The sequence below is a fragment of the Anolis sagrei genome, chromosome 3 (assembly GCF_037176765.1).
Source record: "Anolis sagrei isolate rAnoSag1 chromosome 3, rAnoSag1.mat, whole genome shotgun sequence".
Taxonomy (NCBI): Eukaryota; Metazoa; Chordata; class Lepidosauria; order Squamata; family Dactyloidae; genus Anolis; species Anolis sagrei.
In genome coordinates this window covers 95,023,291-95,039,379 of record NC_090023.1, presented here as the reverse complement: position 1 = coordinate 95,039,379, position 16,089 = coordinate 95,023,291, and the positions used below count along the sequence as shown (strand labels likewise).

The window sequence follows — 16,089 nt, the reverse complement described above, 5'->3', positions numbered from 1 at the left end:
TGCTGTTATAATAAAAATAACTTCCTGAAAAAAAACTTTAAATGGGCTAGATTATTATATTTAAACTTTGTGGTTTGTGTTTCTTTTTCCCAAATTCAATATTTCAGTAGAATTATCCATAATCCTCTGGGATATTATTTAAAAATATTTAGTTATTGTAAGTCAAATCAATATACTAAATTAGATTATGTTACATTTAGTGGGCTGGGATTTTGTCAAGCAAGTTTTCCAGTGAAAACACATTTATTTATTTATTTATTTATTTATTTATTTATCCAGGATCACTTCCAAGCTGCGAACCTGTGCCTTTGGGGGAGCGTAACCCCATCCAACACAGGCTGTAACCCTAAGCCCTCAATGGCTTCATGTAAATGTTAAACAATATAGGGAACAGTACTGAACCCTGTGGGACACCACAGTATAATGGCCATGGGGCCGAGCAGGTGTCCCCCAACAATACCTTCTGGGAGTGACCTTCCAGAAAGGACTGGAGCCACTGTAAACAGTACCTCCAAGGCCCATTCCCACAAGGCATCCCAGAAGAATACCATGGTCTACGGTATCACACTGCCCCGTCTACTTCCTGGTGTAGATCATCCACTAAGGTGACCAAGGCTGTCTCGGTACCATGTCCCAGCCTAAAGCCAGACTGCGTCGGATCTAGATAATTAGTATCTTCCAAGACATCCATACTTGTAGGCACATAACAAGTGGAAAATGTTCAATCATCAGAAATGCAAAATCTAGTTCATATTCACATTTATCAAGTGCAACTCAATGGTGAGAAGTGGTGAGAGGAAGCTGCATCATCCTCCAAATTCCCAAAATTCTTATGGAAAAGAAAGATTGTGAAGCTGCCCTTTAGTTGTGAAGCTGCTTTTCAATATCTTGTTAATATCCTGTTAATATCTGTGAATATCTGTATCCAACCATCAGTCACCAGCTGACATCATATATCCTCTGCTTGCCAAGGGTCAGTCGTCTTTTACCCATCCAATAGGGAGTGTATGCGGTTAGGGAAGTAGATTTATTTGATTCACTGACCAATTTCAGTGTTATTTCTGTGTTTTATTCTTGGTAGGGGTTTTGATAGTGTACATTGTATTGAATGCTGGGGCGGTTCTGAGCCATCTATTTATTGAAAGATTACCAACAGCTGCAGCTTGAAGGCCATGAGTAGAAGAATGGCTTAGCTTCCCTGGGTCTCAAGGTCAAGCTGCTGGTATCTCCCAAACCATTCTGCTTTACAGATCGCACCTTCTCTTCCCTTCTCCTTATTATATGTAGATTTAGTACGGTTAATTGCCAATTCTTTGCCGATATTATTGCGCTGTAAATGAAGGCCATTGTAATTTAACTCCTCTTCATGCTACTGCGATATACAATGGATTTGCACCTTAATCAACAGAGGAACACCTGTTGATTAGAAATCTCAATGTTACTCTTGAACTGTCGTTTTAAGCTTGCATTTGCACTTTACACCGTGCACTTTACAATCTTCTTCAATAATGGTCAAATGGCCGGAGAGAACTGGAGATGGTTTTATGAATCAGAGAAGTGGAGCTACAACAACAACGAAAGTGATGCATTGATAATTGGCCGGGGCAATGATATGCTACATAACAGTGCAATATTACAGTGTTGGGATGTGAAGAACGGGGGTGGGAGGGAGGGGGAAGGTTCCAGTCCTCGGGGGGCCCCATAGAGGTGATGATGGGGAGGGGGAGATACGGGAAAGGGAGAGTTAAGAAACCAATTTGGCCAATTCGTGAACAAATCTTGAAGAAAATTCCAAAATGTTCTCCTGACTTGGTAAACGTGGGTTCCAAGGTAGACGGTCCTCCTGGATTGAAGGTGGTGCTGTTGAACGCCAGATCTGTCAATGGGAAAACATCAATCATCCAGGATTTGATACTGGAGGAAAAGGCAGATCTGGCGTGCATCACGGAGACCTGGTTGGACGAGGCTTTAGGGGTGAATCTCACCCAGCTTTGCCCACCAGGTTATGCTGTGCAGCACCAACCGAGACCCGGGGGGCGGGGAGGCGGAGTTGCAATAGTCTATAAAGATTCCATCTCCTTGATCAGAGGCCCAGCCTTACAGTCGACCTTGTTTGAATGTGTCCACCTGAGGTTAGGAAACCGGGACAGAATAGGGCTGTTGTTGGTGTACCGACCACCCCGCTGCACCTCAACCGCCCTACCTGAGCTTGCAGAGTTGGTCTCAGGCCTGGCATTGGAGTCCTAGCGGCTTGTAGTGCTGGGGGACTTCAATGTACATGTGGAGTCCACTCTTTCAGGAGCGGCTCAGGACTTCATGGCCACCATGGCAACTATGGGGCTGCCCCAACTAGTATCTGGCCCTACCCACTGTGCTGGATGTAAAGGTCCCTTACCTTTTGCAGCCAGGATTGCAGGGCCTAGTGTAAGTCTGCCAGCTAGTTTGCAGATTAGGTGGGCCTGGCGAAGCAGCAGTAGCCATTTTAGATCAGGGAAGGCACCATCTTAGAGAGAGTTTAGAGAGGGGGAGTGTCTTAGGCCCGAGTCAGCAGAGATCGACCAGGATTGGTTTAGAAAAGGGGGCGGAGTTTAGAGAGGCTTGGAGGGAAAAAGAGCCTTTTAAGTCAGAAAGGGGAGGCGAAGATTAGAGTCTGAAGAGAAAGGATGTTTTAGAAGTTTGTGGTTTAGGAGTTAGGAGAGGGCAAAGTTTGCCAGTGGTTTGCCAGCAAAGTTAGCTGAAGCAAACTGAACAGCTATTAGGGATATAGCTGGATTGTAGCTAGATAGGACTAGGTTAGTGTATCTGAGCTACAGAAGAAATCCTGACAGAGATTTAGTTCCTGTTAAGTTTTCTTGTTGGTGAAGAGAAGAAACTCTTTTTATTGTAACAAAGACAGAACTATTATTGTAACCGCTACGCATTGAAGACAAAAACAAAAATTCTCTGTAACAGCCAAGATATTGAACTGCACTTACTTTCATGTGTTTCAATCAATAAACTTTCATTGATTATTTAAATTTTAAAGCCTGAGTCAAGTGTGCCTTTGTGGCTGAGGTTTCCTACACGATTTTAACTGCTTTAAAAAAACAAAAAGAAGACAACAGTGTCTGTCTGGTGGTCCCAAAATTAGATCTTAATATTTGGCAGTTAGGGTGTTCCTTTACATTTTGGTGGCAGCGGAAGAAACTTGAAGTATACCCCTCAAACATCATAATTGTTTCCAGGGATGTGGGATTGATTATTGTATATCCCCATCTTTATAATTGGTATACAGCGGAGTGGGATCTGATCTTGATTGATCTCCTCGAAGCCACATATTCCTTATACTGGACACACACTTGACCTGGTCTTCTGTCAGGGCTGGGAAGAAGGTGGCGGTGTGGAGGAGCTGTCAATCTCTCCTTTGCCGTGGACCGACCACCATCTGATCAGGTTTAGACTCGTTGCAACTTCTAACCTCCGCAGGGGTGGTGGACCCATTAAGATGGTCCGCCCCAGAAGGCTTATGGATCCAGAAGGACTCCTGATGGCTCTTGGGGATGTTTCTGCTGCCTTGGATGGTGATTCTGTCGATGCCCTGGTTGCTCACTGGAATAGGGAGCTGACTAGGGCAATAGACACGATTGCTCCGGAGCGTCCTCTCTTAAGTCGCCGAGTGAAACCTGCCCCTTGGTTCAACGAGGAGTTGGTGGAGCTAAAGCGAACAAAGAGATGGCTAGAGAGCGTGTGGAGGAAAAAGCCCAGCGAGCCAAACCGAACACGTCTACGCCTTTATCTAAGGGCGTATGGCGCGGCAATAGAGGCGGCGCAAAATGCTTTCTACTCGGCCAATATTGCGTCCGCACGGAACCGTCCGGCAGAGCTGTTCCGAGTAGTCAGAGAGTTGTTGAATCCCACCTCGAGTGGGTCCCCTGACGACTCGGCAGCGCGCTGTGAAGCATTTGCTCAGTTCTTTGCGGACAAAGTCGCTTTGATCCGCGCGGGCTTTGACACCACATTAACTGCAGTCTCTGAGGATGTAACTCAAGCATCTGCTTGTCCAATTTTGTTGGATTCGTTTCAATCTGTTCAACTCGATGAGGTCATCAGGGTTCTGGGAGAGGCAAGACCTACCACATGCATCCTAGACCCCTGCCCTTCCTGGCTCGTAAAAGAAGCCAGAGGGCGTTTGGCAGAGTGGGTAAAGGTGGTGGTTAATGCCTCCCTTCGGGAAGGCAAGATTCCAGCCAGGTTAAAACAAGCTGTCATCAAACTGCTGTTGAAAAAACCATCACTAGACCCCACTCAATTCGTCAACTTTCGGCCAGTCTCCAATCTCCCCTACTTGGGGAAAGTCCTGGAACATGTGGTGGCCTCGCAACTCCAGGAATTCCTGGTGGACACGGACTATCTAGATCCGTCACAGTCTGGCTTTAGGCCGGGACATGGTACTGAGACAGCCTTGGTCGCCTTAGTTAATGATCTGCGCCGGGAACTGGACAGGGGGAGTGTGTCCCTGTTGGTTCTGCTGGACCTCTCTTCGGCCTTCGATACCGTCGACCACGGTATCCTTCTGGGAAGCCTCACGGGAATGGGTCTTGGGGGTACTGCCTTGCAGTGGCTCCGGTCCTTTCTCGAGGGTCGCTCCCAGAAGGTGTCACTAGGGGACTCTTGCTCGACTCCTCGGCCATTGCACTGTGGAGTCCCGCAGGGCTCAATACTGTCCCCTATGTTGTTTAACATATACATGAAGCCATTGGGAGAGATCATCCGGAGTTTTGGGGTGCGATGTCATCTGTACGCAGGTGATGTCCAACTCTATCACTCATTTCCACCTACCACTAAGGAGGCTGTTCAGGTCATGAACCGGTGCTTGGCCACTGTCTCGGACTGGATGAGGGACAACAGATTGAAACTAAATCCCGACAAGACAGAGGTACTCCTGGTCAGTCGTAAGACCGAACAGGGTACGGGGTTACAGCCTGTGCTGGACGGGGTCACACTCCCCCTAAAAGCTCAGGTACGCAGTCTGGGAGTTCTCCTGGATTCATCGCTGAGCCTAGGGGAGCATTCGCACAATTAAAACTTGTGCGCCAGCTGCGTCCGTACCTTGGGAGGGCTGACTTGGCCACGGTAGTACACGCTTTGGTTACATCCCGCTTAGACTACTGCAACGCTCTCTACGTGGGGTTGCCTTTGAAGACTGCCCGGAAGCTGCAGCAAGTCCAACGTGCGGCAGCCAGATTACTAACGGGGGCTGGGTACAGGGAGCACTCCGCTGTTACGCCAGCTCCACTGGTTGCCAATTAGCTTCCGAGCACAATTCAAAGTGCTGGTGTTGACCTATAAAGCCCTAAACAACTCCGGCCCTGTTTACCTCTCCGAACGTATTCTCCCCTACGAACCATCAAGATTGTTAAGATCAACTGGAGAGGCCCTGCTCTCGGTCCTACCAGCCTCGCAAGCGCGCCTGGCGGGGACGAGGGACAGGGCCTTCTCGGTGGTGGTCCCACGACTCTGGAACTCTCTCCCTCTGGAGGCCAGAACCGCCCCATCCATCCTTACGTTTAGGAAACGGGTGAAGACGTGGCTGTGGAGTCAGGCCTTCGATGAATGAGACAACACCATAGGACCCTGGATGGAAGTTGATGTAGATCCATTTAACAGGACGACTGACCACTGTAGTTTTATATATAGTGTTTTTAAAGTTGTTTTTGTAATTGTGATATACAATTGATGATGAAGAGGGACATATTCCAGCTATTTCAAAAGCATGAGATTTTATATTCATCCACATACACAGCTGGGATGTAGCTACAGGCAAGGCACTGCAATATTGCAGAGAGTGAAAAATTGGAAATCATTCACCCTTGTAACTCTTCTGCGTGCTGGTGTTTGCATTTCCTTGATATCTTTGGCTGCTGTTTTCCTTTGGAAGTCTAAATAAAATGCTCAATTGAGGTTTCAAATTATAGCGAAGCTAGAAATTTTGGAAATGAAGGAAATTTCAGGGGTGGAAAGGAGGAGGTGATATCATCATCATCATATTTATACCCTGCTTTATCTCCCCCAAAGGGGACTCAAAGCAGCTTAAGATAAAAACGTTTAAAATATGCAAATATTGAAACAGAATTAAATATAAATAGTATTAAAAGATGTTTGGATAATGCCACCTGACTGGATTACCATTAATGGGAGGGGTTCAATATTTCTGCCCTAGCCTCCATAGCTACCCTTCTGACAGCCAGTATGGTAGAAGTATTCAAAATGTCAATCAATTTTTAACATGTAAGTCTTATCAATGTTTTTATTACCAGGGGAAAAAAACAAATCTGAGCTTAAATGTCACCAACAGAAAACGTGATGTGTGAAGAGGCCTTGGCAATAAATCAAAATGTAAGGATTAGTAGCAGAAGCAAACAAGCACACCCCAAAAGGAAAGGATCCAGTCTTCCAAAAAGTGTCTGACACATAGTTTAAGCTTAGGTTCCCTCCTTTTAATTTGATATTATTTAGAAGGTATTTTATTTGTGTACTTTCTTTTTATCTTGCTTTTTTCTCAATGAAGACAGCCTTTTAGCCCTGACTATTACAGAAGTTATTGGCTGATCTGCACACAGAAGACCATGTACTTTTGAGTGCATTTCCCCTTATTTTACAAAGCAGTTGAGGTCATCTGTCAAATCATCAAATGCAGAACATGTCCTTCAATGTTCCAAAGTCAAAGGAAAATGAAAACAGAACTAGAGTTCCACAGCCATTAAACAGTGTAATTGCACTATTGCAAAATACTGACATTCACTTCAAACATGGTGTGCCTGGACGTGGTTTTAACATTCTTAAATCCTATATATCTCACAACTTCAAGCATGTGCTTTCAATGGTTTCAGTTGCAGTCCTTGTAACAAGTTTTCCTCTCCAAAACATTAAATACTGTTTCCAACTAAATGCTTGCCTAGAGAGATTATCAAAGCAAATGGCTTGCCAAGGCTAAAGTCCTTTGATAACAAAGTCAGAGTATATGCATGAACTGCTAACATTTCGATACGTTTTAGCAACCAGAGGAGGGGGGGGGGGGCATTCTTAAATGGATTAGCATGTATGATGGCAGATAAATCAGACAAGAAACAACCTCAGAAGCTGCTAATGGAAAATTAAACTGTTACCTGGCTACACTTTAACAAAAAAAAGGCTAAATAAGTGGCTGCTGCAATGTTCTTTCATGTAAGGGCATCCATTACAAGCAGAGTGAGGAGTCTTCCCTTGCTCCCTTTTTGCAGGTTTGGACTACAGCTCCTATATTCTTGCCAGCAAGGCTAATGGTGAAGGACTATGGGAGTTGAAATCCTATCAAAATCTCAGAAAGCACAATAATTCCTGATCCCTAATTTGTAGTTAAAAGGAAAGGACAGAGTTGGAAGCAATACATGATAATTAGTACATAGTGCATTTTGAGTGAGCGTCCCTCATCTGGCATTCAAAATATTCCAAAACTCAAAACAGAACACTCAGATAGTGACATCTTTGCTTTCTGAAGGTTCAGGGTACACAAACCTTCCTTTATGCACAAAATTTATTTAAAATGTTGTGTAAAGTTGCCTTTAAACTAGATCTGTAAGATATAAATGAAACGTAATTTTATTTTGTGTTTAGACATCACATTATGTGCATGTAGACAAATACAGGTACACCCCCCCTTTTTTTTTTTTTTAAAAAAAGGACATTTCTGATTCCAAACATTCTAAAGTATTTCTGGTTTCAATTATTTCAGAAAAGGGATACTCAACTGTACACTCACAGGTGGGTGGGGACGGTATCAAATCAAGGCTAATGTTTCACTTCAGTTAGACATAAAGATAAACTACCATATTTATAGCTATCATGCATATAATTTACAGAACCGTCCTAAACCATGGTATTCTACCAGCTCACCCTTAACTTAAAGAAACTGGTAAGATAATCCATTACAAGTAAGGGAAAATGGGGGAAATGCAATTCTTGAGTTTTGAATCGAACTATATAAAAAGGCAGATAAATCCAATAGCTAGATCCTACTAGTATTGATCCACTGAACACTTTCCACTGAACACTTGATGCAGTGTAGTTTTGACTAAAAAATGGTTTTAGATCAATGTATTTACTTAAGTGGAGGGAAAAATAATTCTGAATGGAATCAACATAGTGTATATTCCAACTCTTGTTTCCATGTGACCAGTACTTACAGTTTCACTTACACACATCCAAAAACTGTTATGTCAAGACATTTTCTAGTTCCTCCAGCATGATGCAATAACATGCTTCCACCAGAAGTTGCATCTATAGAATTAATGTAGTTTGATACCACTTGAATTGCCAAGGCTCAAGGCTATGGAATCATGGGAGATAACAGTCCTTTTTGGCAGTGAAGGCTAAAAAAACTTGTAAAACTATAACTCCCATGATTCCATACTATTGAGCCATAGCAGTTAAAGTGGTGTCAAAGTGCATTAATTCTACAGTGCATATGCACTCAGAATCATGTTAGAGGAACTAAAAATGCTTAGAGATTAGGCATTTTCCGGGTCATCTAGTGAGATTCCATTGTATGCTTCCACTGGAAGTCACTATTACTGTAGTTTCACATTTTCATGGTAAGTACAAGAATATATTCACTCATGGTTGTGAGAGTTGTACTATATCACTGCCTGCTGTTGCTAGTAGTGGGAAACTGACACTATGCTAAATTCCATAGTTCCTTTTAAAACTCTGCAGATTAGACACTGGGGGATTAGGAGTCCCCAGTGACTCAATGGGTTAAAACCTTCTGCCAGCAGGACTGCTGACCAAAAAGCTGGAGGTTTGAATCTAGAGAGCGGGGTGAGCTCCCGTCTGTCAGCTCCATCTTCCCATGTGGGGACATGAGAGAAGCCTTCCACAGGATGAAAAACATCCGGGCGTCCCCTGGGCAATGCCTCTGTAGACAGTTCATTCTCTCACACTAGAAGCAACTTGCAATTTCTCAAGTCGTGCCTGACACAGGAAAAAAAAAGACACTGGCTTGAAAATTACAATGAAGAATGTTCCAAAAATGTTTAGCTTTCCATTCACATAACAATTTTGCAGCAAAGAAGTTATGATTATTGTAACACACCTGCAAAAATCCTATGAGAAGTCACAACAGCTTGTTGAACCTCTAAGTGCAACAATTATGATGTATGCTTTTTATTTGATCATGATTCCATTTATCCAAACTTGCAGCATCAGTTCTAGAGATTCAAATGTCAGGGCAAATGATAAATTCCACAGACCCCAAAAGCTGGTAATAAAGATACATTGGCAAGCTACTGAATGTTACAGTATTTTCTTGGGATTTCATTGTTATCCATAAAACTCACAGAATGAAAGTGAATATACATATATGTTATAAAAGTTTAATTGTACAAGAATTTAGCAAATTCCCCCCTCTGTAATAAAACCAACAGTTGCAAAAATAATCTGCCACCTGTGCTCTAGCCACGCATTAAGAATTAAATGTTCACCTTCCTTTCTCTGTTCTATTAGTATGATTGCTCACACACAAAATCAGCTCCTTGTCTTATAAACGATTCAGCAATACATCAAAAATTTAAAGTTATTCCTATTCTCCTGGGGTTCTGCTACAGAGTGAAGTATGCTCCACTTTTAAAATGCCTAAACTAAACCTTGTTGCATATGCATTATAGAAATCAAACGTTAAACAGAATTTTAGGACAGTATCTCAGAATTCTGGTAGACTTGTACTATGATTAATACTATGTACTATGATTAATAAACTATTCAGGTTTCCTGTAAAATCAGTCACAGCTATAAAGAAAATTGGGGAGAAGAAGGGGTTGGCATGAAGGAGTACAATATGCTGTTTTCTCAACTTTGAACGATCTGTTAAAAATAACATTTCTGTCATTCCCACTACAAAGATTACTCACTCTGCTAAAAGAAGACAGCAGCCATTTTTAAAAAGTAAAAGATTGCTCATACAACCAGCATTAACTCAGTTCATTTGAAGGAAGAGAGCTGTTGTCATGGAAGTCAAGACTAATAGACAAATGTCTCTCAGTTCTGTGCTCACTCATTCTCTGTTACACAACAACAACATTATATCTTGTGATTGCAATGCAGCCCCTTTCACGAAATCAGTTCAAAAGAAAAGAGTGTTCTGGTTTGGCCTTTACCAGATAATCCTTGTGATTGTACAGTAGTAGAAATTAGAAGAATTATCTGAAGGATTTAAAATGGGATCATACAATGAGATCATATTAAAAGTTGACAATTTAAGTAAAATGCTTTCAAGAAAAACGGAAAAAGAACAGATTAGAAGATGATTTCAACACACACAAAAGAAGAGAATGCTGACCAGGCACAGAGGCCATAATTAAGACTCTTCTGGACAAAATATGGAGAAAATGCTAGAATAGCATGGTGAAAGAGTTGAGCTCATGGAAGTTAAGGGTAGAAAGACATCACAATGTCAAGCTATGAGAATCTGAGGAGAACGTACTACATCAGTGGTTCTCAACCTGGGGTCCCCAGATGTTTTTGGCCTTCAACTCCCAGAAATCCTAACAGTTGGTAAACTGGCTGAGATTTCTGGGAGTTGTAGGCCAAAACACCTGGGGACCCACAGGTTGAGAAACACTGTACTACATTATAGTTAAATCAGAGCTCTACAAATTTAGTACACAAGATGAAAAAGGATGTCGTTAAATGCCATCAAGTCAACACTATAGTGACCTGTGAGAAGTCCAAGTCATCCTGTCTTACAGACACAGGGCATGGTTTCCTTAACTGAGTCTATCCAATGGTAATGTGGTCTTCCATTTCTCTTGCCGCCTTATCCTTGAGAAGCATTACTACCTTTTCTCATTATATGTGCAAAAGATAGCAATATCAGCAAGAGGTTTTTTTCATGTCAGGAACAACTTGAGAAACTGCAAGTCGCTTCTGGTGAAAGAGAATTTACAATCTGCAAGGACATTCCCCAGGGGGCGCCCAGATGTTTTGATATTTTGCCATCCTTATGGGAGGCTTCTCTCATGTCCCCTCATGGGGAACTGGAGCTGACAGAGGGAGCTCATCCACGCTCTCCCAGGATTTGAACCTCCAACTTGTTGGTCTTCAGTACTGCTGGTACAAGTGTTTCACCCATTGCACCACCTATCAGCAAGGTAAGGAGGGTTTATAGGCTTGATTTGTTCTAGGGTCCATTTATTTGTCTATTGAGTAGAGCTATTTGCATAACTCTTCTTCAGCATCATATTTCAAATAAGCCTATTTTCTTCCCAACAAATTTCTTGATAAGATAGAACAAACCATACTACAGAGTTAATAACTAATATAAGAAATGTTTAACTATTTGCGAAAATGTAATATTGAAGAGGGAGCAAACTTGTTTTCTGCTGTTCTAGAGATCAAAATCGGGGAAAAAAGGATTCAACATTAGTAAGAACATCCTGATGGTTAAGAGATGAGATGCTTGACAGTGGAATATGCTTCCTCAGAGTGTGGTGATGTCTCCTTCCCTAATGGACATCTGTTGGGGGGGGGGTTGATTGTGTGTTTCTGCACAGCAGGGAGTTGGACTGGGGGGCCCTTGCAAGCTCTTCTAATTTTACCATTCTACAGCGTGCAATCTGTTTTCAAATAGCATGCAGAGGATGACCTGCGGGGTATATTTATTCAGATTTGTATTAGAAAGACAGACATTTTGCAAACATGCAATAACTATCTGGAAATGGAAACCAATTCATATTTGAATGCATAAGAAGTGTCAGAAGCATTTTAAAAATGCCAAAGCACTACAGAGTAAATGGCAGTCTAAAACCTTTTTGATTGTTGTCGAAGGCAACACTACTTCAGAAATATGTTTCTTTGCAGCATATAATAGCACCCTATAAATAGGAGAAGAATCTATTTATGGAAGGCATAAAGCTGTAACTCCATTCTGGAACAGAAACATGAATATAATCATTGCTTTAATGCAAGATTCTCAACAGCATATTAAAAATACAACAATTACAAAAAGCTGTAAGCAAAACAGCTATATAAAATAACTAGAAAACAAACTATCTTCTACATTATCAGATTTACATTAAACAAAATGTTTCCATAATTCGTGACATGCCAAATTGAATATAGCCCACTAGCTAGCACTACAGCTTGCCTGCCAAAAATTGACTACCCCTGCTTTCACACTCCCAGATGTTAAACAGAGGTAGTTTGTGAAACTTGGCCAAGGAAAGGGATTTTGTTCACACTTCCCTGCAGTATAAATAACATTTATAGGTGAATTCTGTGATAACAATGGAACAGTCAATGTGACTTCGTTAAAGTAGCTTTTGATGGGCAATTTTAAATAGAAGAAACTACACTTACGACAGGCGTACCTGTTACAAATGCATATTATTTCAACTTATTAACAGGAAGTGATATAAGAGCTATCTCTAAAAACTGTGGGACTTTTCTGATGCAACCAGAAGGTGAATCATGGTATGGGAATTACGGTCTGTGTTGGATGGGTCACACTCCCCCTGAAGACACAGGTCTGAAGGCTGGGGATGATCCTGGACTCATCGCTGTCCCTGGAACCCCAGGTGACAGTGGTGGACAGGAGCGCCTTTGCACAACTAATACTTGTGCAGCAGCTGTGCCCATATCTTGAGACACCAGACTTGGCGATGGTAGTCCACGCTTTAGTTACATCTTGTCTACACTACTGCAATGCTCTCTACGTGGGGCTGCCTTTGAAGACAGTTAGGAAACTTCAACTGGTTCAGAGATCAGCAGCCAGATTACTAACTGGAGGGAGAGATCCAGTCACATGCTATGGCAGCTCCACTGGCCTCTTCCAGGCTAAATACAAAGTGCTGGTTATTACTTTTAAAGCCCTAAACGACACAGGTCCAGGCTATCTGACTAACCATATCTCCACCTATAAACCAACTCGGGCACTGGAGTCATCAGAGGAGGCCCTGCTCTTGGTCCCACCTCCATCTCAAGCACGACGAGCGGGAATGAGAGAGAGGGCCTTCTCCGTGGTTGCCCCTCCCCCCCACCTCTAGAACTCCCCCTCTAAAGAAATAAAGCTGGCCCCTCCCCCCTCTCCTTCAAAAAATAGCTGAAAACCGATCTTTGCTCACAAGCATCTGGAGAGGAGGATAATGAGATAAATAGGAACTACTACCAGACTGCTGATTGAATAGTATAAATGCACTCAGGCCTGTTAGATCACATGAGCCCATTTAACAACTTTGGCCATAATAATAATAATAATAATAATAATAATACTTTATTTGTACCCCGCTACCATCTCCCCAAGGGACTCGAGGGGCTTACATGAGGCCAAGCCCACAGCACATTAATAAACAAGGGCAATACAATCTACGCACACATTTGTGAACCTTCATGTTGTTTTGATATATTAATTCAGATGTTTTATAAGTTCTATGTTAGTTATAATTTTCAATTGATTGTTTTATTTAAATTATAGTTGTTATGTTGAAGTTGCTTTTTATGTGGGGTTATCTTGGATTTTTATATTTGTATTTGCTGTTATTGAGGCACTGAATGTTTGCCTTTTTGTTTGTTGGAATCTGCCCTGAGTCCCCCAGGGGAGATAGGATAGAATATAAATAAAATTTATTTATTTATTTATTTATTTATTTATTTATTATTCCATGATGTCTGCAAGGAAAAAAACACCCCATCAACAACAACTAAAACCTAACTACAATTTAAAAATTACTTGTGTTCACAGAAGCAGCAAAAGACAGGTAAATCTTATAAAACTTCAAGCAATGTGACAGTTTGGGACAACCAAGTGTGAAACAGTGCCTTTTCATCACTGTAATGCTGAAGGCCATTTACATTGAGCTCCATGTTTCAAGAAAGTGGCCTTACTATAACAAGTACTTAATATTTATCAAACTGTCTCCTGTTCAAAACTGTGTAATAGAATGTCTAGTAGCTTGTGGACAATCTTTTCCATTGAAGGCTTTAGCATAAGAAAATGCTTCAGCTGTACTTCATAACAAGGAAGGTTAGCTCTTTTATCAAGCCTAACACATGCTGATTTATTTCAGTTAATGTTTGGTTCGTTTATACCTATTTTATATAACTATGTATCAAGGATCACATAAAAATTTCTCGGAAGGAAAGCAATCATGAATCAACAAATCTTTGGGAATCTGCCAAACTAAAACGAATTAAGACGTCCTTTGTGACAAGCAGGGATACATTCGTGATATTCAACAACTAACCTGATTCAGAGCACCCCAAGTGGGATCAGTGGGTGTGGGTAGTTCACTCAAAGCTCAATTTCAAAGTTCAGTTAGCAGCACCTCAGACATCTTACTCATTTCACTTGAATCAAACTTCCAAGTAATCTCTCAACATCATCGGATGGGACTGTTCTGAGCATGATGCAAAATTACTCTACTACTCCAAGAATTGCAAGATCTTATCTTTCCAAGCATTTACTCCCCATTAGATAAACTGAGGTCCCTTCTATGCTGCCATATAAAATTCAGATTATTTGCTTTGAACTGGATTATATGGCAGTGTAGACTCATATAATCCTGTTCAAAGCAGATAATGCGGATTATCTGCTTTCATAATCTGGAGTATATGACAGTGTAGAAAGGGTCTGATTGAGGGTGCAATACATCAAGAAGTGCACCATTCACATTCCTGCCTTAAAGGGTATGTAGCAATACTCAGGAAAGTCACTTTGATTAGCGGCAATCCTCAGAATAGCAGCCATACCTTTCTCAGTTCTGATCTGCAGCCTCAGGGCCCTTCTATACAGTCCTATATCCCAGAATATCATGGTAGAAAATTCCACGTTATCTGAGTGTGGACTCAGATAAGCCAGTTCAAAGCAGATACTGTGGGATTTTCTGCCTTGATATTATGAGATGTGGAGCTATGTGAAAGGGCCCTTATATAATCCAGTTCAAAGCAGATAATCTGGGATCAGATCCTGGGATATAGGGCAGCGCACATCCAGTCCGAAAGTCTCCTGTATTATGCATCTTTGTAATACATATAATTCAATTATTCTATTATTCTATGACAGGCATGGGAAAAATTCAGCCCTCCAGGTGTTTTGGACTTCTACTCTCACAATTCCTGACAGTCGGTAGTTTGCCCATGCCTGCTCTATATGCAGACATCTGTATACTGCATATATATAAGTCCACCTCAGTATACAGTGGCTCTCAGTATCCATTGATATTGAGAGCCACTGGTTCCAGGATCCCTGAGGATACCCAAATCCATGGATGCTCAAATCCCATTATAGACAATGGCTAATTGAAATGGAGTCTCTTATATAAAATGGACAAATCAGGGGGGGGGGGGGTTAAAATACATTCTAGCTGTGGATGCAGGATCTGTGGATATGGAGCTCCAACTGCATTTTGACAATGGCCAAGCACGGGGTGCATCTGCACTGTGGAATTAACATGGGTTTCGCTCCACTTCAACTGCAATGGCGTAATGCATGTGGATTTTATATGGCAGTGTAGAAGGGGCCTGTGTCACAGAAGGCTGAACTCTTTGGCCCCTTCCACACTGCTGAAGAAAACCCCACATTATTTGTTTTGAACTGGAATATATGGCAGTGTGGACTCAGACCCCTTTCACACAGCTGAATAAATTCCAACATTTTCTGCTTTGAACCAGAATACAGGGCAGTGTGGACTCAGATAACTCAGTTCAAAGCAGATATTGTGGGGTTTTCTGTCTTGATATTCTGGGTAACATGCCTGGGTGGAAGGTCTCCCAGTCAAACTAAAGCTCATGATTCCATAATGTCAAACTGCATTAATTCAACAGCATAGGTGCACCCTGGGTGGCTTTTTATTCAAATACAGTGGCCTTTAACCCTATCTACACTGTCATATAAAATTTAGGACCCTTCCACACAGCCCTATATCCCAGAATATCAAGGCAGAAAATCCCACATTACCTGAGTGTGGACTCAGATAAGCCAGTTCAAAGCAGATACTGTGGGATTTTCTGCCTTGATATTATGAGAGGTGGGGCTGTGTGAAAGGGTCCTTATATAATCCAGGTCAGAACAGATAATCTGGG

At 41.9% G+C, this 16,089-nt stretch overlaps 1 protein-coding gene across 1 annotated transcript in view; it reads right to left on the bottom strand.

Annotated features, from left to right (window-relative positions):
* Window positions 1–16,089, bottom strand: part of PUDP (pseudouridine 5'-phosphatase) — an 84,238-nt gene that overhangs the window by 67,018 nt on the left and 1,131 nt on the right. The gene's annotated exons all lie outside the window — the stretch shown is intronic.